Raw genomic sequence first — 22814 nt, 5'->3', positions numbered from 1 at the left:
CAGGCAGGTGCACAGGAAATCTTCATAAAGTTAACAGCTACTGCAGCAATAATAAACTGATGTTACCCTTTCAAATGCTAGTCAGGATTTTGCAAGCATTAGCCACCACCGTGTGATTTGAGCAGTGCCACTAATACAGATATAGTCAAGCTGGCAACTTGTCTCTCCCCCCGGCCCCAGTCTCCCCCTTTTTTCTCACAAAGAAATAGAATGAGTTTATTAAAGTATAGATGCCATTTTCATCTCGCAACGTTAACTGTGTTGTCTGTATCCCAAAGGTACTGAGCCAGTCAACGCAAACAGCTGTGCCACCTACTTGCAACAGTTGTACACCCACCACAAAGCACGGGTAGGAGGAGCAGGTTAAAGCGAACCGTAAAGCTGCTGGTGTACCTCACTTTGCAGTTTACCCATTAGCTCGAGGGAAATTTCATCCCTTTGGAGAATATGCATTGTATGTAGAGCTCGTAGCAGAGAGTATTCTTTTCCTCTCATCTCCTATAAACCACCTACTGCATTTTTATGTTCTACAATCACATACACCAAAACAGTGTTTAGCAAATTAACATCAAGCTAAATAAAAGGCATATCAACCAACTTAGCAGGCAGCTTTTAGTTGCTTCTCTACTGAGGATGTTGGGTGATCCGTGGGCTGAGAGCAGTATTTCCCTCATATTCTCATTATTTGATTATAGTTCAATTGGATGAGTTTCATAGGAAAATTAATTATTTTCACAACTTTTATCAGTAGTCCTGATTACTGTAACATGAAGGAATAAGGCAAGCTGATGGAGGAAGAGACTGATTCAGCACACCTCCGAGGGCAGCTACTCAGGCAGGATGACAAAATTGCCCTTTCACTCCACCCCTTTGTGAGGAGAATCCCTGGCTGCAGAAACTCTGTGCACAACCACAGACAAGTGCATTGCATGTCTGTGCATGCACATTACATGTGTGTTGGGGGGAGAGGGGGAAACACACATGGTTGTCTCTATGCAAGTGCACCGGATTTTTGATCTCTGCTGCAGATAGATGTGTGTGGTTTGATTTCTGTGAGAGTCAGTGGAAAAACATCTCTTCCCCCCTGTCTTAGGGCTCAAGTCTTGCTCATTGTAGGCCAGATACAATGCATGTGTTCAGCAAAGGTTTTGCGTCAGAGAGGAGATGTGACAACGGGCAAAGAAATAAGAGAAGTAGCACATGTACATGCAGGCAAGAATACACTCAGGCTCTTGTCCAGTACTTCTCAAGGTCCTGCTACCTCTAACACTAACAGTGTCTCACAAAAAATTATAGCAACCAAGACTCCCCTACATCATCATTACATTAACATTAACATCCACAGCACAAACAATCCACCGGCAGTTTTCAAAAGTGATGTTTATTTGAGGACAGATCTACGTATCGGTGAATGCCTAGACCTTGTCATCCTGATCCTCTGATACAATAACAGGAGCACAATCAGTATCAAGTGTTCACGTAGAAAAAGAAATACTTTTAACTACAGCACGATTAGTTGTGGGTTTCTTTCTGCCTCTTCAATATAATTAACTAGGGCTTTATCTTACCATTATCCTTCTATGCACTAGGGACTCAATCTAGGAACTTTTTCCTTACAGGACTCTAATATACTCTTATCTTTTTATATTAATTGAGTTATCTTATACTGTCACAGAGGTAGTAGCTGAAACAGAGATGCAGAAAGAAAACGTCAGTCACTCCTGAGTCTATTTGAACCCAAAGAAGTTCAGCTAGGGAAGTGTTTCATCACCCAGTTCAAACCTTTCAGGGGTCTGGTTTCCCTGTCCCTGGAGTGTGAGCAGGGAAATCACACTGCTCAGAACAGCTCCATTATTCCACTCAAATCGCTTTAGCGTTACTAAAAAATGATTGTCTCACTTTTTCTTGTGAGCACTGATGACCATTGATTCCCATCTTCTGGGAAGTCATTTCCAGCAAACCTCACTAGCATCTGACAGTGCACAACATTCTTGAAGCAGAAATCCCTGTATGGATTAAAAAGTGAGAGGAAAAACATGCATGGACCATATAAATAAAGCCCAACATGCTTTATTTCTGTCTTGTCTGCACCATATTATGTGCCGCCATCAGCATATGCCACACTCCCCCAAAAGTTACTGCTTAGCGCAACAATTATTGTCATTCACATGACACTAATCTTTAAGTTACACTGTTTAATGCAATGATGGGAAAGGATGATAAGTTGAAAATAGAAAAATGGGAGTTGCAGCATTCAGGTCTGTAGTGATACCTTTAGCAAGACCAAAAGAGTAGTGCTAACTAAAGCAAGGGGCCTGAACAAAAGGCCATCTCCAGTTCAGAAATGCCCGCAGTGCTTTTTCTTTAGTTTGACTTTCTGAGGTTGGCTCATGGAAGCATCACCCTTCCTAGGCTGATAGGTAACCACTGTAGTACTATGTAATAATCACACACAGAAGGGTTTAAATTGGCAAAGGCCAAGAAATTGAAAACTCAAGATCTGATGTCTAATTTATAAACAAATGCAGAAAAAATTTCTAGCCCTTGCATTTGTTGAAGTTCACTGCCCTTTCACTGCAGTAAAGGACTGAGGAAATAAATTGGAGCATAAAAAGTCATATCCACCACCCTGTCCTTCATCCATGCTTGGGGAAATACAGCTGAGTCTCCTCAAAGAAGTCAGGAATGTTTATATATGTATTCTTTTAAATCTAGAATGAGTATATAAAGTAGATCCATCATATCTCTAAATACCCTCTTCACAGGTGTTATCTAAACTCAGGAGAGATGAATCCCTGATGACAAGAGATATTGGAGAAAGCAACTATGAGTTTTTGACTCCTAAAGAATTTAATGTACCCCTTCCTCATGGCAAATGGTCCTTTTGCCATACCAAACATCCTGGTGACTGCTCCAAAACCGAGTCGTGTTTGCCATTTTATCCCACACACCAGGAGCCCCAGAGGGTCCCAGTCCAGCTGCTGACCCCTCTTGCCTTTGCTGGTGGACTGTTGTGTCTCACACAAGCCAGGTAGGAGATTTATAGAAGGGGTAATAAACAGAGGGTTACTGTCAACTATGAACACTCCGTAACTGAGATCAAGCTGGAGTGAGTAGCCATAAAATAATATTGCCTGCAGCATTCATTTCAGTACTGAGGACCTCATCATGAGACCTGTCCAGTCCAAGTCCCTGGGCAAAGGTTTTTTAAGTAAGTTCCAGATGCAGTTTTACAGAGGGCTTTTCCTTGCCTGGATGGAGGCAAACTCAAGTATCAGCTCATATATTCACATGTCAGCAAGTGAAATTTTGTAGGAGAGGAATATGCCGGAAGTCACTGCCAACCAGTGACCTCAGCAGTTTTCTTTCAAGATACTTCCCTGTGCTCTCCCTGTATAACTCCATCCTTCTCCTTATTAAGGGAATTAATTTACTCCAAAACAATACGCATAAATTAGAAGTTCAAGTAGCAAGAGCAAGTAGTCCCAATTAATTCTTTTGTATATGATCTAGAAACAAACAAACAAAAAAAATCCAAGCCATTGCCTTAAAGAAAAGCTTATATTTCCACATAGGTATGCTTGAAAGGAATATAAGGGGGACTTAGACAAAATGGACTAGCTCCAAATAATAAAGTACCAGTTTAAGAAAAATGCACTGGCCAAGATTACAGCAAATTATACACTCCTGTACCTAAGCACCATTAACATTCTTGAATTAGAAATATACATGCTAAACTCCAAGGATCAGGACAAAGCCCTTAGCCTGTAATGACATTTTCTTAGCAAAGAAAACTGTATTTTTCACTTGTTTTCTCTGTAAATGGCCTTAAATATCTTATTAAACTTTTTCTAAAATAAAAAAAAAAAAATCAAAAAACCCACCTTTGACTGACAGTGAATGCAGTTTCTGCTTGAAACAGAGAAGAAAATTATAGCAATCGCAAGTGACCTGTTCTATGAGAAACAATTAAGCAAGCTGAAGTATAGTTACCATGATGTACTCAGCCTGTAGTCCTAGAAACAAGGTATTTCTGGGCCATGCTAGACTGAGAACATTAGTATATAAACCATATCATGACCTGAAAAAAGGCACTCACCACATCCTCTTGGATCAAGCAGGGAGAGGAAAGGGCATAGCTATATCTCTATTCTCTCCCATTAATCTGTCCACCCACTCCATGGATGTCAATGAAATAAGGTTCAGCCTGAGGGCCAGATTCTGGGTTCACTTACTGCTGCAGTCTGTCATCAAAATTTGGTGAATGCTTTGCGGATCTGACCAAATCAGTCCACAACACTTTTAATTTCTGCTGTTTCAAAATGCCAAGAATTTTTTCTTCACAGTCGTTAGAGTCGGTCTTTTTTTTTTTTTTTTAATCTGAGATTTAAATCTGAGATTTGCCTGAAGGAAAACATTTACGGAAAACACCATACAGGCCATGGCTTCTTCATAGCCTTAGAAGCCCCTCTGGAAAGCTGTTAGCCTCTCAGAAAAGGAATATAACCAGCTGACTCCAAGTGCCACTTGATCAATAATGAGATATTCAGAAGGAGTCTTAATTTTATCTAACCAGAGGGATGAGACTATCATCTTCCCTGACAACCAAAAACTCAGCAGAGACCTCTTAAAGGGAATCATCTCCATTAAATTGTTGCCTGCTTGCAAGCAATAGCTTGCACTCACCAGTGTGAGTAGTGGCACTCACCAGCTTTCAGCTGGAAATGACTGGGGGAGAATGCAGCAGGTAAATTGGTGCTTTGCAGGGGCATTGCACACATACCCGTGGCATTATGTCATTGTGGCACACTCATCCATAGAGTCTGCAGGGACTTGCAATCACTGCTCACACTATGCCTGACGTGCTAGGATGCCCCAAAAGTAAAGCATATATGTCCTGCAACAATGTATGTGTGTGTGTGCACATGGACAGCCTTTCCACACATGGTGTTCCATGCATGCATCACAATATCAGCATAACATCTTTTAAATGAAAAATTTAAATTAAAATGTGATGTCCTAAAAGAACATTTGCAGTTCACACCACTGTAAAAACTTACTCTGACTTTTTAAAATTTACATTATCATAACATTTTTATTACTCCCAATTAAGATTTTTAGGGAAGAGCAAATATTTTAAATGGCAGGTTGGTGACCTTAATATATAGATCTTCTTAAAGAAAAATGTTCTCTTTTTGCAGACTGACACATGTTATCATTAGTAAATTTCAATTCTTAATCAATACTAAAGAACATAAACAACTCATAATTTCTTTATACAATTTCTTTCCAACTGAACAGCTTACAGATGAGAGAAATTAAATTCTTCTCAGGGAGATAGTATGATTTTCTCATGACTTAAAGATGAAAAACAAAGACAAATTTACCTCCAAAGCTTTAGGTTTGTGCTTGCCAACAATGAGTTGAGTAATTAATCTGACAAAAACAGTGGAAAAAGAAAAAAAGAAGAAAAATAAAAAAAGGTCCAATAAAAAGAATAATTTTTGATGCAATAGAACAAGAATCAGACCAGTAGCTCAAGACAAGAAGTTTCAGGAATAATAAAAGGGAACAGTTTGACTTGCTAATAAAGTAGGAGATTCTGAGGTGCACAAAACATAAGAAAGAGTATCCGCATAGGTAATGGTTAAAGACATATTATGAGACAGGCAGATGATAATTCATTTTTTCTGTGATGTAACCCAACACTGTTTAGTCCCTTCTTAACAACCCTTCAATCATGTCTCATTTCATTTAAGTCTAAATAACACTTCAGCCACCTCCTACAGGGGAGGACTTGCAGATTTCCCTCTGGAAATACATTTCTATAGCCTCAGAGTGTCCAAAAACCCCCAAATTTTATTTTCACTTCTACAATGAGAAAATATTTAAGTAAGACAGAATTATGAAACCAAGGTTGCACAACATGTCACTTGTTCTCAAAAATTAATCCGATAGTGTTTGCAGTCATGTATTTGTGTACCTCACATTAGGCCTCACCTTATGTTCTGTCTATATTTGGGCTGTAGCAGGTTTTCAAGTAACCTAAGTCAACTTTAGTTATAAAACGATTATTAGCATAAATATGAATAACGTTTTTTAGACAGATTCTATCATCCTGACTGTAGGAAAGCTCATTGGTATAAGTCTGAAATTAATACTTACTACCAGGTGTCTCTCACCAACCCCAGGACTTCTGAGGCCAGATGTACACCTCTGCTTTGTAGATCAAGGTCAGACAGCATGTCCAAAGCAGATAACTAAAACCCTTTCCCAGCTGAAATGACGAGTCCTTCATTCTCCCAAAATCTCATCCTGTACACAAAATTGTCCAGATTTACAAACCTCTAACCTGATGAGTTTGACACAATTTCCGTAGGTATTAGTCAATCTTTTCAAAAGACTTTTAGATGCATAGCTGCATTGCCCAAGTCAATAATTCTTTATAAAAGGTCCTCAGGCAAAATACATAACTAGTCTGAAATGAGTTTTGACTCAGTAGCCTGCAAGTTATGTCAGGCAAGACCAGGAAACAGCCCTATTTTCAGAGCAAATACAATTCACAGTGAATCAAAAAGCTTGCTAAAGACTACAGAAACATTTGGAGACCATGGAGATGCAATCTCACTCATATTCTATCATAATGTCGACATAAAAGTTCTTGCCTCAATTCAGTTCCACCATGATGAATAGCATGTGGCTTCATTGTATTATGAGACTTAAAACCTGTTGGTTTCAATTAAAATTGAGATGATAGCTAAGCACATCTACTTTCAGCATGAACCAATCAAAAAAAGATGTGGTTTTCCATAGAAACATCTCTACCAATAGTTTATATATGCTGAAGTAGCCAATTACATCTTGGCACACTCAAAAATACATAGCAACAGCAATGACAGCATGGCAACAGCAGCTGCTGCACAACGGAAAAATTAGAAAATTACTCTTTAGAAAAAAATATATTCTGTTAATTCACTTTGTTTACATTTTCTTTCATGAAATAGTTTTGGAAAACACTGTATGTGTAGCTAACTTCTTGTGTACCTCATTACTGGATGGGTGAATTAAGATTATTAACAAAAATATTCCTTGTTTTCAAAGTTGCCTTCCACTGTGAGTATTATTCTGCACATGGCAAATCATTCAGAAAGTGTGGGAATTTCATATGAGTTCCTCCCAAATGAAGGTATTCCAGTGGGCACGAGTTCACTTTTCATAGCCAGTACGTTGACTTTGTTGTGACAGGACAACCACCCTAAGCAGCGGGGCCTTACCTGACAACCTAGGAATGGCCTGGCCATGGTGGAAAGGCTGATTCTTCCCTCAGGCGAAGCCATCATGTTTTCTCTTCATAGAGTGTGACATTTGCCATATGATCAGACGTATTTACATGAGTATGCACTTAAAAATACATAAAGGGAGGACAGGGATTTTAAATAGCCGTGGTGGAAATACTGGGTTTTTTTAAATTGTTAAGGTCCAGCTCCTGCCTCCATGAGCATATGTTTCACTTCCACTCTCCCCTTCCCAGAGGAATGTCCCACTTTTATTATGGGACAGCGCCCACAAGAGTGGTTGTACAGTGCTCGATTTACACTGTGTCAGTGACGATATAGCAGGGAACAAGCAAAGGGTTGTCAGTACTTTCTCAGCGGGGCGTGAACGTGTATGACCCTATCGAAGTGCCACCTGTGTGTAAAACAGAGCTGCAGAACATGGCAGTTCACAACACACGTTTTTGAAGGGAGGTGATGGGAAGGCAAAAAAAACCTGTGCAAGAAATCCAGTAATTATGTTCACAGTGGCAGTGTCATGTGTCTAAATAATATTTTTGGTGTTTTATCTGTTTGTAGATTTGTATCATATTCCCCTGGGATATGAAGTAAGCCGTGTGTTTCTCCACAGTTAAGGATGAGGCAGTTTCCCTAGTATAAATCCTGCCATTCTGTAGCTATTAGCATCTGCATTGTTAATCTACTCTCTGGTAAGGCACAAATATATTTTGATATACCAAGAGTGGCTACATTTGAGTTGATCAGATAGTTATGTAAATCATTTGTAAGTATGGATTCCAGCAACACCAGATAGAGAATTTCAGCTTTTCTTTGTTCATTCTAAATAGGACTCAGTTTTGAGGCTTAATGTATGTTTCACAGTGGTTTTGTTTTGTTTCTGCGCAAGCCTATGTTCTGGAAAGATCCGTGAGACCATACCCACTTCCTGACTGCCCTGCAGATGCCAGAGTGTCTGCCCAATAATATGAAGAGATCAGTGATTGAAAGGGAAAGATATTTTCTCTCACTTATATTAAAGCATCATTAGATAGAGCAATGAGTGTTTTTTTTCAAATTTTCTCTTCGTTCTTCTGCTTGGCCCAGAAAGTGGACTCCAGATGAGATGAAGGTTAATCCATCCAGGGTGGCCTTTCCTCTGTCCTCTTGTCCCATCTCAATAGGTGTCTTGGAGGGCTTTGAATGTTATTTTTGAATCCACCCACATAAAGAGCTGCTCTCTAAAATGACCTTTGAACATGACTGAGGGAAGATAGTACTCTCTCAAGTACTGCTTATTGTCCTGCTTTTACACATTATTTATATGCTTCATCTTCCACTTGTCCTGCTCTTATCCCATTGACCAGGTTCATAGCGGTCATGGCTATGATAAAAATCATTATTATCAGTTATAGCTGCTCTACTTCATTTCAGATAACACTTCTCTTGGATGAGAATGGAAGTGTATGTACTGCTGCTAGTAGCCCTTATCGTTTCTCAAACTGTCAGTGAACAGTCGTTATTGTTCTTCCACTTCTCCTTCTATTGTGAGGACAGTTAGTTATCCTACTTCTCATAAAGCTTCTGGTTTGTAAATTAGCTTCCTATGTAAAACTCTTATTTAAATCTGGAAGCCTTCATCCTTCTTCCCCTAGCTGCATATGGGGAAAATTAGTCACCAAATGGAAATGTGGCTGAGACTAGAAAATGAAATGTATATATTTTTGAAGAAAAAAAAAAAATCTCTACCTTCCTGAGTAGGATTCAGAGCTGGCATATTTTGAATTTCAGCATAACAGGTACGTTCTCGTCACTTTTCTCTTTTAGTTCTTGGCTGAAATCATCAAGCATTAGAGTGCATCTTTCTATTCAGTATGGTGAAAACGACCTCATGTAACCTCTTGCCATCTCAGGAGAAGAACAAAAAACTTTCTGGCAAACTTGATCATTCCTTGAGTTTTAGGGGCCAAGACTCGTGTAATGGTGATGTATAAGACATGTGGAGGTGTGTAGTGGGTTGACCTTGGCTGCATGCCAGGTGCCTACCAAGCTGCTCTGTCACTCCCCTTCCCAGCAGGACAGGAGAGAGAAAATAAGATGTAAAATAACTGGTAGGTTGAGATAAGGCAGTTTACTAAATTAAAAAAAAAAAAAAAAAAAAAAAAAAAAAAAAAAAAAAAAAAAAAAAAAAAAAAAAAAAAAATTCCCCAAAAGGGGAAAAAATAATCACTACAAATAATCACTACTTCCCATTGGCAAGCTATGTTCAGCTATTTCCTGGGAATCATGGCTTCAGCATGTGGAGAAGTTGGTCTGGAAGGTAAACATTTTATGACAACAAATTCCCCCACTTCATCCTCCCTCCCATAGCTTTTATATCATCACATGGTATGGATGATATTTTTGTCAGTTTAGGTCAGCTTGCCTAATTGTGTCCCCTCTTAGGATCTTGCCCACTTCCAAAGCCTTGATGAAGCCTGGGGAGAACATTAGAAAGAGCATTAGAAAGTGTTGATGCTGTGCCAGTGCTGCCCAGCAGCACCCAAAACACTGGTGTGTTATCAACGCCTTTCTAGCGACCAATGCAAAGCACAGCACTGAGGCCTGCCAGGGGAAAATGAACCCCATCTCAGCCAGACCCAATAGAAGGTGTGAAAGCACTTCTACACTGTGTGAAACACGAGTTACAGGGAAACTCCAAGAGCCAGGTTTGGTTGGGCGAAGAGTGATGGATGTCATCCACAGATGTAGCTGCTTATGGCAGCTAAATCACTGTGTAAGTTATAATTTTATGCAATTAAGAATACAAGGAACTGCCACATCAAGCTGACCTATCTTATACTTTTATTGAAGCCCTTCTGTGGCTTTGTCCTTCCCTTGTCTCTCCTTTGCTTGCCACAGACACTAGGCCAGAAATGCAGATGTTGATGCTCTTGTCCTTTTTTCTCTGTGCCACACTCCCAGTGTGAATCTGCACGTGTGATGCAGCACTCAGGTTGCTTTCTACCAGCAGCTCTTTTTTCCTCTGAAGTGACACTTGTCTCTGTCTACTCTTCAAGGTGCTGCCCGTTTGCAAGAACTGACACTCTTTTCCACTCTGTCACTGGGAGAACATTTTTGAGTGCCAGTGTGGGCCACCCACTTGATAAAAATGGTCATGATACTAAAATTATCGAGAGCCAGCTGTCTCTTCCTCCTCTTCATTCAGACAACAATCTTTCCACGTGCAAAATCCTCATAGTCTTTAACAAATAGGAAAAGGTGCACGACAGTGTCACATCTCAGCAGAGCAGAGGGGAATAAGAAAGTGGTACAAGATCAAAGGGAAAATATAAATGTACTGTAAGTGGTCTGAAGAGCATCCTCTGGGACAAGGGAAAAGAAATGATGCAATGGGAACAATTGAATGACACGGTCATTCTCAGAGATGACCCATTACACAAAATTTATTTGCTTTAATGTAAACTATTTGGCAAAAAGCAGATAGCACCTGTGCGCCAGATACATAAAGATGCGTATAATCTGCTCATGATCTATCTGCAGGCTGCCCTGCCAGTCGCTTGATGTGCATGAGCCTAGTGTGGGGAGACAGGGAAGAAAGAAAGAGCAACTAACTAACTAACTGTAGCACAAGAATGGAAAGCTTTCCTAATTGTCTCAGTTCTTGTTTTTCTTTCCTTCACTGAATGGCAGTTTTGACCCCACAGAATATTTTTTTTTTTTTAGATCAGGCTTCAAATGCTGAAGATTTAATTCACACTTTTTTAAACCAACAAGCTGAATTATCCATCTGGTTGTCTAATATATTTTTGTGGTAGCTTTAGGTCCTAGCAAATTGGGTATTTCAGTACCTGGACGTCTCCAGTATACCAGAACATAATGACAATGAACATGTACATTGGTGGAAAAAGGGGGGGCCTGTATTTCTGTATAAGCATGATAATACATTCTGACACCATAAGAGCAGTATTTTCTGTCAATCAGCTTGAATTCTCTGTAAGTCTCAGACATATAAGTCACATTGAGAGGGTTATGCATTTCACAAGTGGATTTTTATATAAATACTTTCTCTGGCTCCAGTTCAACACAACAAAAGAAGTCAAACATTAGTCTGTATTTGTATTTCTTCACTGAAATGTTTTGACATAAACTGCACACAATCCTAGCTGAAAAGTGCCATACCGTTTGGAAGAAACTGCTGTGAACACCTCTATTGTTCACAAAATGCCAAAGTTTTTGCTTCTTAGAAACTTGAAGGCCTCATTTCCACAGCTCCATCAGCACTTTTGTTCTAAAGAGCACACAGTTCTGTATATAGCCTTCTCCTTCCTCTCCTAGGCTTCTTTCCCTTGTAAGTAGATTCAGAAACCTACTAACTCCACAGAGGGCTACAAAAATGACATCTGACCTTTGCCAAAACAGTGAAACATCTACAACAAAATGGTGGCTGTTTTCTATTCATCATGTTCAAATATCTATTTTTGCACAGTATTAAATTAATCAGTGTCAGTCTACAGCATATTTGTTTACAGTGCATGGCAACTTCTTGAGTCAAATTGATCAGCTACACTGCTTAATTGTAGAATAACTCAAGGAAAGTAGAGTTATTCTGGATTTGCCCCAGAATTCCTCCGTTCCCTTGACATGTAATGGAAATGATCACAGCCACCACCTAAAAATTGCACAGTTTGGGTACAGCTCTGCAAGATGGTAACAGATGAGTGGTGGAGTGACTGCGGTGTGACAGCCAACTTCACCACATCCAGAATAACCTAGAGACTTTCCCAAAAATGTACCAGTTAGCAGCAGTGTCTCAAAGTTTGGCTAAATTGATCAAGCATCTGCAGCACACTGGTCATCTGACTACTCTCTTTTCCTCTGAGAATGCCCTAACGTTCAGTCAGCATTCACCCAGCATTCATCCATTCACCCCAGCCATTCCTTATCCTCCTTGTAGCCTGTCTAGCTACCACAGAACAGCAAAATCCTCTAAAAGAACAGAAAACCTTAAGGCCTCAAATTCCACTTATGGGAAAATATGGACACATAGTCCTGAGGCAGATTGTCTGTAAAAGCATGTTCCACTTCACAGTGCTCATTTTAGGAAATCACGCTGAGACACACAGTGTATTCTATTCATTGGCTTAAACTCACCCTAAGCAGTCCCTATGAAAATGTGTTGGTTTCATTAGACATCCAATACTGACTTTAGTTCAATGGGTTTAATTATGACAAATAAAAAAAAAATCAAGCAATATGTAGATGAACCTGGACTGAAATATGTTTGGTTTAGAAAACAAAGCATTGATTTCAATGAAAAGCTACTGGTGTAAGTGAAAATATTATGCCTTGAAAGGAAATCTATTCATTTCCATAAAAATTTAGTGACTTGAGTATGCATGGATTGGTTCCACTACAGATATATTGGATTCAATGACACTGTATTAGTTTCAAAGCATATTTATCCATGCAGTAAAAATGTATAGGTTATGAGAATTAAAGAGGCGTGATGATGGCTGCCCTGAAGAATAATCTAAAATACAATTCCTATTAAAATTTATCAAATTGGACTTAACAATGATACATCCAAAAGCCCTAAATAAATTTTATTGTATTCTATCCCTTTGAACGCATCAGTCCTTTTGTGTTACTCTGGTACAAACTGATTCTTCCAGATTTCAGGGGGCTACATCCTTTCCTCTTCTCCACAGAATGCAACTGTGAGCAATTCAGATTCTTTCCCCATAAGCAAATTGTCTTTTTTCTCTCATCTGTAAGGATGAAAATGCAGTTTGTCCCATAGGCCAGGCAGACAGGAGTATAATACTGACTTTTTTTTCCAGACTATATGTGAAGATCTAGGGGTGCTGCCTGGGGGCAGAAGCAGTCCTGTAGACCACAGACCTGAGGTCGATAATCTTCATATTAAACTCCAGCAGTATCTCCATGCCTGTGCTTCTTTCTGGCTGGCTCCAGGTGCCTCCTTAAGGCATTATTCTGAATCATCCTTCAAAGATCACCTAACTTCCTCCTGTGAATAGGTATGGAATCAGATATGGAGTTCTGGCTGTTTGAATAGGTGCTCAAACCAGGCAAAGAAGCACACCTATTCTTTGCTTAGGCCTGTACATTTCTTTTCAGTTTAAAAATTATATGCCATACTGAAATGCTTGCTGGTTCATGCTGAAGCCTAAAAACTTAGGTATGCACTCCCCCTACAAACTACATTTTTTTCTCAGAAATCTCACTGTTTAATAAATGCACAATTAATTGAGAGGTGTTTCAGCTTGATCTGCTGTTGCACAATAGGACTCTGGCTGCACCGCTGTTATAAATAATATTCTGTAGACACAACATTTGGAACCACTCAGGCTTCTGTGGCTGTTCCTATTGTAAAGAGGCATCCTGAGTGATTCTGAAAGCCCAGGTAGTTGTTTTGATTTGTCTATAAAAATGTATCAGTAATTTTATTGTTTAGTTTGTCCTGCTGACTAACACAGCTACCCACTCATGCTAAAGAATGTACATAATACAGAGGCTGTTAAGTGCCTGTACTATTTTTATAAGAAAAAACATCAATAAGCACTTGACTTTGAAGTTTTTACCATCCATTTTCCAGAATGACTCTGAATGATAAAAGAAAACAGTCTTCAACTTCCCTCTTTGTGGTACACAATAAAGCTCTATTTACCCTGCAATTTCTTCATGATGGGACCCTAGCTTTTCCCTACACACTCTCATTTCCTCAAATAACACAGGCAAATTAATTTTTTTCTTAAATCCTGACTAGTCTGTTCCAGTTAAATGCAAGTGGCACCCAATATTTTGACATTATAGTATAATAAATATTCTGGGTTCAAATCCTAAATCTAGATTTTCAGAACAAATAAATGATAAATCAAATTGCTGGATCAGTATCCACATGATTCTGATGAGCCACAGTTTTATCTTGTCACAGCAAAGAATATTCTTATGTTGACACAACCTATTTTTCACTGTCATGTTATAAATTGGAAGTTTGTCACAGCTCCTAAGGAACATAATCCATTGTTTTCATCAGAACTCCAAGTTAAATGTATACTCTGAAGTTTAAGTTTTTATTTAAAGCCTAGAAAGCATAAAATTTAAAGACAGCTACCATTCTGTGGTAGAAAACGTCCTGCATCAATTATTCTCTCTCAGAATAAACTTTTTAAGTGCTATTTCCAGTACCACCATGCAGGCCTTCTAATCACACCTGCCATACCTGCAAGTTCCAAGACAGCAGGGATTTTCCTCAGTTAGGGTTTGCACAATATGGCAAGTTATGCCTTGCTTCTAAGTTCTCTCTAAATTCTTCATCTACTTCTCTCTTGTACCAATATAAAGACAGATTGGTTTGGCACATAGCAGAATTCCTCTGATTCCTTCTACATTTCATTCTACTTTTACTACTTCTTTTCAATATTTTTGTACTGTTATAATATCAAAGTTAAAACACCCTATATGCCAGCTATAGTACAAGACACTGTTTGCTCAAAGGAAATTAGAATCTGTGGCCCTGATTGTGTAAATATTTACACAGAGGACTAATGGCAGGGTTTAAACAGTTCAACCAAATTTCTCATGAGCATGTTGATATTTCAGGTGTAAGTGCTAACAGTAAACACTGTCCTTAAATGCATAATCTGAAGTAGATGGAAGGAGTGTCTGGGCTCTGTGTGGGGAAAGCCCTCTATTCCTGCTTTCCCAGGTGAATACACAGGAATGACAGGAATGAAGTGAAGGTGCAGGACTTGAACAATCAAGTTTGGCAGCACATGTTTCTGCTGTTTTCATGTGGCTTAAGTCCTGAGCATATCAGAACGTTTCGTGTTCACTCCCTTGGCTGTTTCCGCAGTCACGCTCATCCTGCAGTAGTCACTTCACACATTTATTACATATATTTTAGAAGCTATTCTGTTCTGTGCATGCACTTGTGTGTCTTCTGACTGCTAATTTTCAAGCATCTAACCATCCCTGTCAGTAGACAGGCAAACATTTACCACTACATCTGATGTCTTCTGACTTCTTCAACATATTTTGTTACGTCTATCCAAAACACCAGAGACACCTGACTGAATAAACCCTAGCCAGTCCTAAGGCAGCAGATACAGAGCAGCATAAATTGCTGCAGAGCCTGTCCCAGGACCCCCTCCACCACTGGGATTTCTGTGCTGTACAAACATCAGATAAGCAAGTCCAAATGCATTCATATCCTTACCACAAAAGAGGAAAAAGATCAGAGCAGTACAGCCCTTCAGGGGCTCCAGCAGAGGCTCTTCGCTATCCCAGGCTGAAAGTCTTCTCATGCTGATTTTTAATAAGGGAGTTGATATCATGTAGGTTGACAGCCTCAAGTAGAGGACGAGGAATGCACAAAACAAGGGTATCTCATGGGAGATACCCTTGGCAAACTATTAGTTTGCCTCTTAATGTAGGGCAAAGTCCTGCTCTCAGTTAGGAGCGCATGCACTTGGGATAACGATACCACCTGTCATTTAGTAAATCCAGACTTACAGAGATGTAAACAGGAGTAGATTTTCTTCCAGAATCTCTAGGCAAGCTGAGAAAGAGCTCTTCCAGAACTCATATTTCAATATCATGCCTTAGGTAACAGCAAAATCACAGTCTTTATGTTTCTTTCATGAAGTATCAAGCTTCCATGCATCATATATCATTATATTTCTATAACTGCATCATAGTCCTAAAAGAACACTGGATTGGGTGGATGGAGAGGTGGGATTTTTTTTTTACATTTTTCAAGAATATACATTTTTCAAGTCTAAATTAAAAAAAAATGTATTCACTCCTTAACTGGCTTTTGTCAGGAGACATTCTTCTTTTAGCTAAGAGATGTATTCTTTGATGTCTTCATTAAAAGATCTCACAATATTTTTTTTCCTGAGAAACCTATCTATCTATCTATCTATCTATCTATCAATGCTATGGTAAGATTTTGTCTTCCCCTTTGATTGTTCCATAATGCCAACAATGCCATTTTAAATGTGTGTTATTTTAACAGGGTTTATGTTAAGCAACAAGGAGGATATTATTCTTTAAATCTGAATTTAAATAGTATGAAAAGTGGAGCCAATTGAAGTAAATCATAATTGCTAAGTAAGATTAGTTTGCAACAGCTTCCTTAAAGTTTGCAAGTAAACATATACAAGAACAGATCCCTGAAGCAGAAATGCATTTTATTCGTAACTTCTAACCCAGGTCCGCACTCTCCAAAGTGTCATTGTCATGAAACATTGTTCGGAAAACAATAACTCTAGTGGTCTTACATTTTCTCTCTATGCAAATTATGTATGTTTCATGTGACATTACTTGCTCCCTCAACTAGCAAGTCTATCCCATCTGTTGGAAAGCCACCAGTGGTGATGTGCTATCAAAGTGAATTACCTTCTTACATGCCAGGAAATTAGGGCAATCCAGCGACTTTCATCTAGCTCCTCTACACTGCCATCCTGCTCCCACAGGGTCTCCCATTCACATTTCTCCTACTGATTTGTATGGGAGCAATTGTATAGGAAGTAATTTCTCTGTGGCTTGAAAAATGCTTTTCAGGCTTGAAAAGAAGCTGTGTGGTTTGATGCATGATTTGTTCTTAGACCGCCACTGAGCACCACAAAGATGATTCCCATCCAAGTTCCATGTAAGTGGGTAAAAAACCAAACATGATGAGGGAAACAGAGTAGAAAAGGGGTGGACTATCAGATCCAAGCATATGTAGCTGCAGGGCCTTTTACTCCTTGTAAGTGCCAGGGTGCACCTGTAGCCAGTGTCAGGACAGAAGATTCAGGTGTCAGATAATGATGGACTTTTTCGTTTCCTTTGCAGTTCTCATGATGTCAAATACTTGGATTATTATGGATGCAATAGGTTTCCACAGGAGGATGATTTGATGTCTGAGAACTGTTGACCAAATGGCTGGTTGGTAGAAGTTTAGCTGAAAGTAGTATTTGAGAGGAAACTGGCTAACAGTCTTTCCTGCCCTACTCTAAGTTACACTTTGGCTATAAAATACATGTCTTCAAAACGTGACAAGTGCTAAAGAACCCTGCGAATGAACAGTTAGGAGTGCGCTCCAGTTCCCCATTGCCATATCATCTTCCTTCTCTTCCTCTCACTTCTATTTCTCTCCTGCCTACGCCAGCACTTCATTTCTCTCCGATAATCTGGTCATGCCACGTACCCCTCTCACATAAGCCCACGTCCATGCCTGTCTTCCCCTTTCATAACTCTTCACCTTCATGCCTCCCATCTCCCTCCTCCTTTCCATTCCATCCGTGGATGCCCCACGATACTACTGCCATCTTTCTCCTTGCTTCAGTCTTCTCTGTGCCTCTGAGTGAGTTTCATCCTCCATGACCTCTGCATTGCTTCTTGAGGATTCACCTGACCTCCCAATAATTGCATACCCGTTCCTCGACAACCCCACAAATGTTGCCATTTACTCCATTTATAAACTCAAGTTTGCCTCCCTCTGTACACCTTTATTGAGCCCCCTAGTTCCCCAGATTTTCCCCTTTAGCCTCTTCCTACCCAGTCATTGTAAACAAAATTAAGGGGTTTTGCTTTCAATTACAGTATGTCTGAGAAATCTCTGTCCTGGGAGAGACAAGGAGTCAGGAGGACTGATTTCTTTGAGGCAGAGTTAATCTGCTTAGGTTGAAAAATGAGTGTCTAATGAAGAGATAGATTCCATTATCTTAATTGTTGAGTTGCTATTATTACTCCATAAGATTCTACAATTTGACACCAACCAATGAGAACTCACCCAGCAGATGTGTCCAGGAGTATATTTATGCATGCAAGAAGTTCTTCTGAACACTCTAAGTCTCACCTACATTTGATACACACATCTGTAGTGTACCTAAGTAAATGTGAACACTGTGGTCTCAGTTTATGTGTGCTGCTGCAGTTTATCAGGAAATGTGCTATGGTGTGCTCTTTACTGGAAGATTCAGTCTTGCCTCTGTTTAAGGTGGCCCTATTGAATCTGAAAAATAGGTGGTCCTATTGAATCTGAAACGGCCATATTGATATCTAGGAGAATAATGACACCTGTGCTCTCCAGAAAAATTCAGATTGTGATCCCTCCATGACCCCAAGCCAGAAAGGATGAAACAGTAAATTATGCTAATCTACTCATTGTCAGGTCCCCATCTGTTCTTTCCTTTCATTCAGGGCTCCATCCTCTCCAGAGCTAGCCCCATGTGAACATCTTTAACAAACACCTGGAGCTAAACCCACTGCAATGACTTCGTACCCCCCTTTTCCCCAGTGAATAGAGCTGAGGCATGAGCGGAAGGGTTCTCAGCTGCTCATCTTCCCCAGGATGTAGAAGAACATCTAGCAACACAACACATTAAATGGCATTTGATTGTATACAAAATTCAGTAATTTGCTAAGGGTCTCCCAGTCATTAGCGAGAATTAACGAGGTTCTACGGTAATAAAATCTTACTTCAAAATACAGAGTTTTACCGGAACATATGGGATTATAAAAGTAATTGTGCATCACACATAATCTTATGCCACATTATATAGCACATTTTTAAAAAGGAAACACCCACAGGTCTGAACAACTTTTATTTTTATGCAAATTCTGTATGCACAGAGACGTGCTTACTTGTCACTTTTGTGTTCTATCACCGCAGTGCCAAAGGGAAGTATCACATCTCACTTTGCCTAGCCTTTATCCATCTACCTTTGCAAACACTCTTTACCATCCATAACTAAAGGACTCCTGGCATCACGAAATCTGTTTTCTTTTCACATCCATCTTCTGTGACGTGCAGAAGGAAGCCCCTGCAAGAGCTTTGTAACCCAATCCTCCTTGAGAACTCAGTGCTCTGTACAGCTTATGCCCAACCCTGCATGCCTTTTATAATCATAACCATCATCTTTTTATTATGTCTTGGACTTGAAGAGTCCTGAAAGCAGATGTAACTCATGATGACCAGACTTCAATGGGAGAATGAACCAGGTGGCTAATTGTCTCTAAAACAGACACACTGATAATTAGCAGGAGAGCACAATGCAACAGAAGCCTAACCACCAACCTTTATTTAAGTTAAGCAAATGGGTGAGAAAATGATGCAGCTGCATCATACTTTGACAAGCTAATAAAGGATCCATACCTCGATCTAGTCAGCTATACTCACCAAACCATGTACTGAGGGCATGGTATCAATGATTCTGAAATGGTAGACTTATAGAAAATGGAAAAAAAATATGTGCACAAAAGCCCTTGTGCACAAAAGCTCTTCTGCTCTTCTACAACAGCTTCTCTTTCTGAGCAGGTCACTGCACTAGCATTTCTTCCTGAATATCTGCCTTCAAACCTTGCCTTGCATCCCAAACAGAAATAACCTTGGTGGCCTCATCTTGCTTTCCATTTGCCCATGTTGCAAAACAAGCACATTGTGATCCACTGCTAAGGAGCAGTCTAGGACCAAAGAGCAAAAAATCTGCCAGTTAAGCTGTATTGCCTTGGCACTGCTGCACAGAGGAGTTTACTTGATGATGGCTCTCAGAGTAAATGGCTTTAGCTACCACTGCACATCCCCCACCTTTACAAGCACTAGACTTACTGCTTCCATAAAAAGCAAGCAAAGAAAGTGAGTGGAGCTTGCTTTAAAGATATTAGCAACTCAGAGACTTTAATGTTAAAACACAGATTGCTTTGTAAATGGTGTCAAACAGCAGCCCAAAATATAGCACCATATAAAATACCCAATGCAAACAACTCCACAGGTGTTGACAGAGAGGTGGAAAGACAAACATTTCCAAGTTATTCCAGTTCCTTGTCCTGATTGGACAATTCAGGTTTTTGTGGGACAGGAGATAACATTCTCACCTTTGTTATTTTGCTTCAATATTTACTCTTGGTTATTCTTGAAAGAGGGATACAAATAGCAGTGGTTATCTGTTCATCTGGAAGTGTTCTAAGTGCTAGAGAAAAAAAATCAAAAGGACCATTTACTCAGCACTGCTTTCAGGTCAGATTGAAAACTAATTTAGGCACTTTCCTTTAGGAGAACCTCTCACACAGGAGGGGTTTTGTTCTAAAAGAGAACTAGAAAGCAGAACTAGAAATAAAGCAAGGGCCAAATGTATCCATGTTATGCCAGCCTTACCTGTTCCCTACTTTTTTCTGGTACTGCTAGCAGCAACACAGAAAAATCCTACTGACTACACCCACTCTGCCTCACCAAAGGCACTTGGCCCAAAAGTAGGTTTTGTCAAAGCCTATCAATCACACATCACTAACCTCCTCACAAACGAGTCTTGGCAGGTTTACACGGGCATAACACGGGGGCAAGAGAGTTGTGAAATTAACCTCTGCTCAGGGTCCAAAGTGAGCAAATCACAAAAATTACACAGACAGCATAAGTGGTGAAAAGTAGAATTTTCCACTAACATGTTTCTGACTTCCAGTTTTAATAGTCTAAGGAATTGTTATTAGAGTGATCAAAGGGAGAAATCACAAATGCGAGAAATCTGACAACTAAGCATCAAGCTAGTGTAGCAAAGGAGATTGCTTTCTTTCCATTTCCTGTTAAATACTGCTTTGGAACTTCATTTTGATGTAGATTTGACAAAACTCGCATTGCATTTCAGTTTCTGGTGCATAGGTCTGCTGAAAGAAAAAGAATAAAGCAAAAATGAAGAGACTGTCAGAACAATAGCTGCTTTAAAAAACAAGAAGTCTGTCGAGGCTTTAGGTTTAGAGAGTTTACTATGACAAATAGATAAAAAAATCTATGGGGAAAATAACCTCTTGCCTACTTTTGCCTTTAAGACTATTCTAAGTCTGTTCACTAAAGACTGAGATACTTCTCTCTGAAATGATAAAAAATTATCTGTGCTTTTGTTGTTGAAGTTAAGAGTATAGTAGATATTGTTTTTTTTAGTTCTTCTGTTAACTAGGATTAATACAATAACAGGTAAGTGTTTTGGTGTTTTTTTTTTTTGGTTTTTTTTTTTTTTTTACTTCTATCATGTCATCTATCATTTTAATGTCACTTTAAAAGACGTAAATACAGACCCTGCAAATTTCAGGGTTTCAAATTTTCATTTTTGTTGTTTGCTCATGTAATTTTTCAGGAATACTAATAATTACATGGAAAAATATCAGCTGTTCACCTACTTTAAATATACCACAATGAGATGAAGACATTTCCAAGTCCCTCTATTCTCTTCATTTCACCATGGTAAGCATCAGATTGTGGTGTTCTTGGAATAAAAGTTTACTATGATTTCCCTAGAAAACTGCCAGATTATTTTGAACATTCAAAGAACATTTTGTCATATGTTCTTTGAATTAATTGTTTTGCTGAATAAGTGGCAAACAGCAGCTAGCCTCTTGGAACTTTTCTTCCATGTAAGATTTGAACTTCCGATTTATATATCCTCTTCCCATAGTTCTTTCCTGGGAGTCCAGGACATTTCTCTGTAAGAGGAATTTCATGATCAGGCTTCATGTATTAGGTGTGAAATGTGACCCTGTGTCTCAATTCAGTTGCTGAGTTTTCCCTTTTGGTACAGGCAGGTAGCACGTACCACCAAGCACAAGCTTCTGACTAGTGCAACAACACAGTCAGACTAAGTTGCATTCCCATCCCTGATGGGATTTGTCACACTAGACCAGAAGAAACCAGACTGTTGAGAGCCAACAGTTCCATGTATCCTCTATAAGGAATACCTCTCTGAAGATATTTGTGAAAAAGATAGCAACACTGAAGGAGGTTTAAAAATATATTTTTTCTTTAAAAATAAATATTTAGTTGCAGAGTAAAAACAATATGGAGATTTAATTAAAACCTTAACGTTTCCTTTAAAGCTGCTTGTCAACAATATTTCCTATACCTAAACACACTATAACATTTTGCACAGTGGTTGTACACTTCCTCCTATGAGTTAGAGTGAAAGTAAACACTCTTTTACCGAGTGATACTTCCTCTTTTTCCCTGGGACACTTATTTCATAAGGAACTTGATATATTCTCGAACTAAGCCTGAGCACCTATTTTCTTTCTTTCCTAGTAATCTTCAGAGTTGTACTGAATGAAATGTTGGGCTGTGAGTACTGCAGTCGCTGATCACTGCTCCTGCTCTTCACATTATTTGGGTCTGTGCAGAACCATCATATTCCTGGAGCAGCAGATGCCTTCAGCATTTGTGTGTTCACCATGTAGAAACCATTGTGATGTAGTTGAGCTTGATTTCTGCTGTTTTAATGACTTAAAACCAAAACTAAATCAGATGGAAAGGGAAGTTCTGAATGGGGCTACATATCAGTACCAAGGAAGTCACTTCCCCAGAGCAAACCTATCTCTATTAGACCTGTCTTTCCTTCTCTCAGACACTGAAAATGCTGAATGTATGGAAATAAAAAAATTTTCTCCTTGGGTACACCACAGCCAAGCACTAGTAAATTCAACAGATTTAGTTGAATGAACAGAATCAGTCTCCTGATTTTTTTTGTTTGTTTTGGTTTGGGTATTGTTGTT

This window comes from Pyrgilauda ruficollis, unplaced genomic scaffold (assembly GCF_017590135.1).
Source record: "Pyrgilauda ruficollis isolate IOZ18807 unplaced genomic scaffold, ASM1759013v1 scaffold2, whole genome shotgun sequence".
Taxonomy (NCBI): Eukaryota; Metazoa; Chordata; class Aves; order Passeriformes; family Passeridae; genus Pyrgilauda; species Pyrgilauda ruficollis.
The sequence above is the reverse complement of the archived record's forward strand: the minus strand, read 5'-3'. Positions refer to the sequence as shown.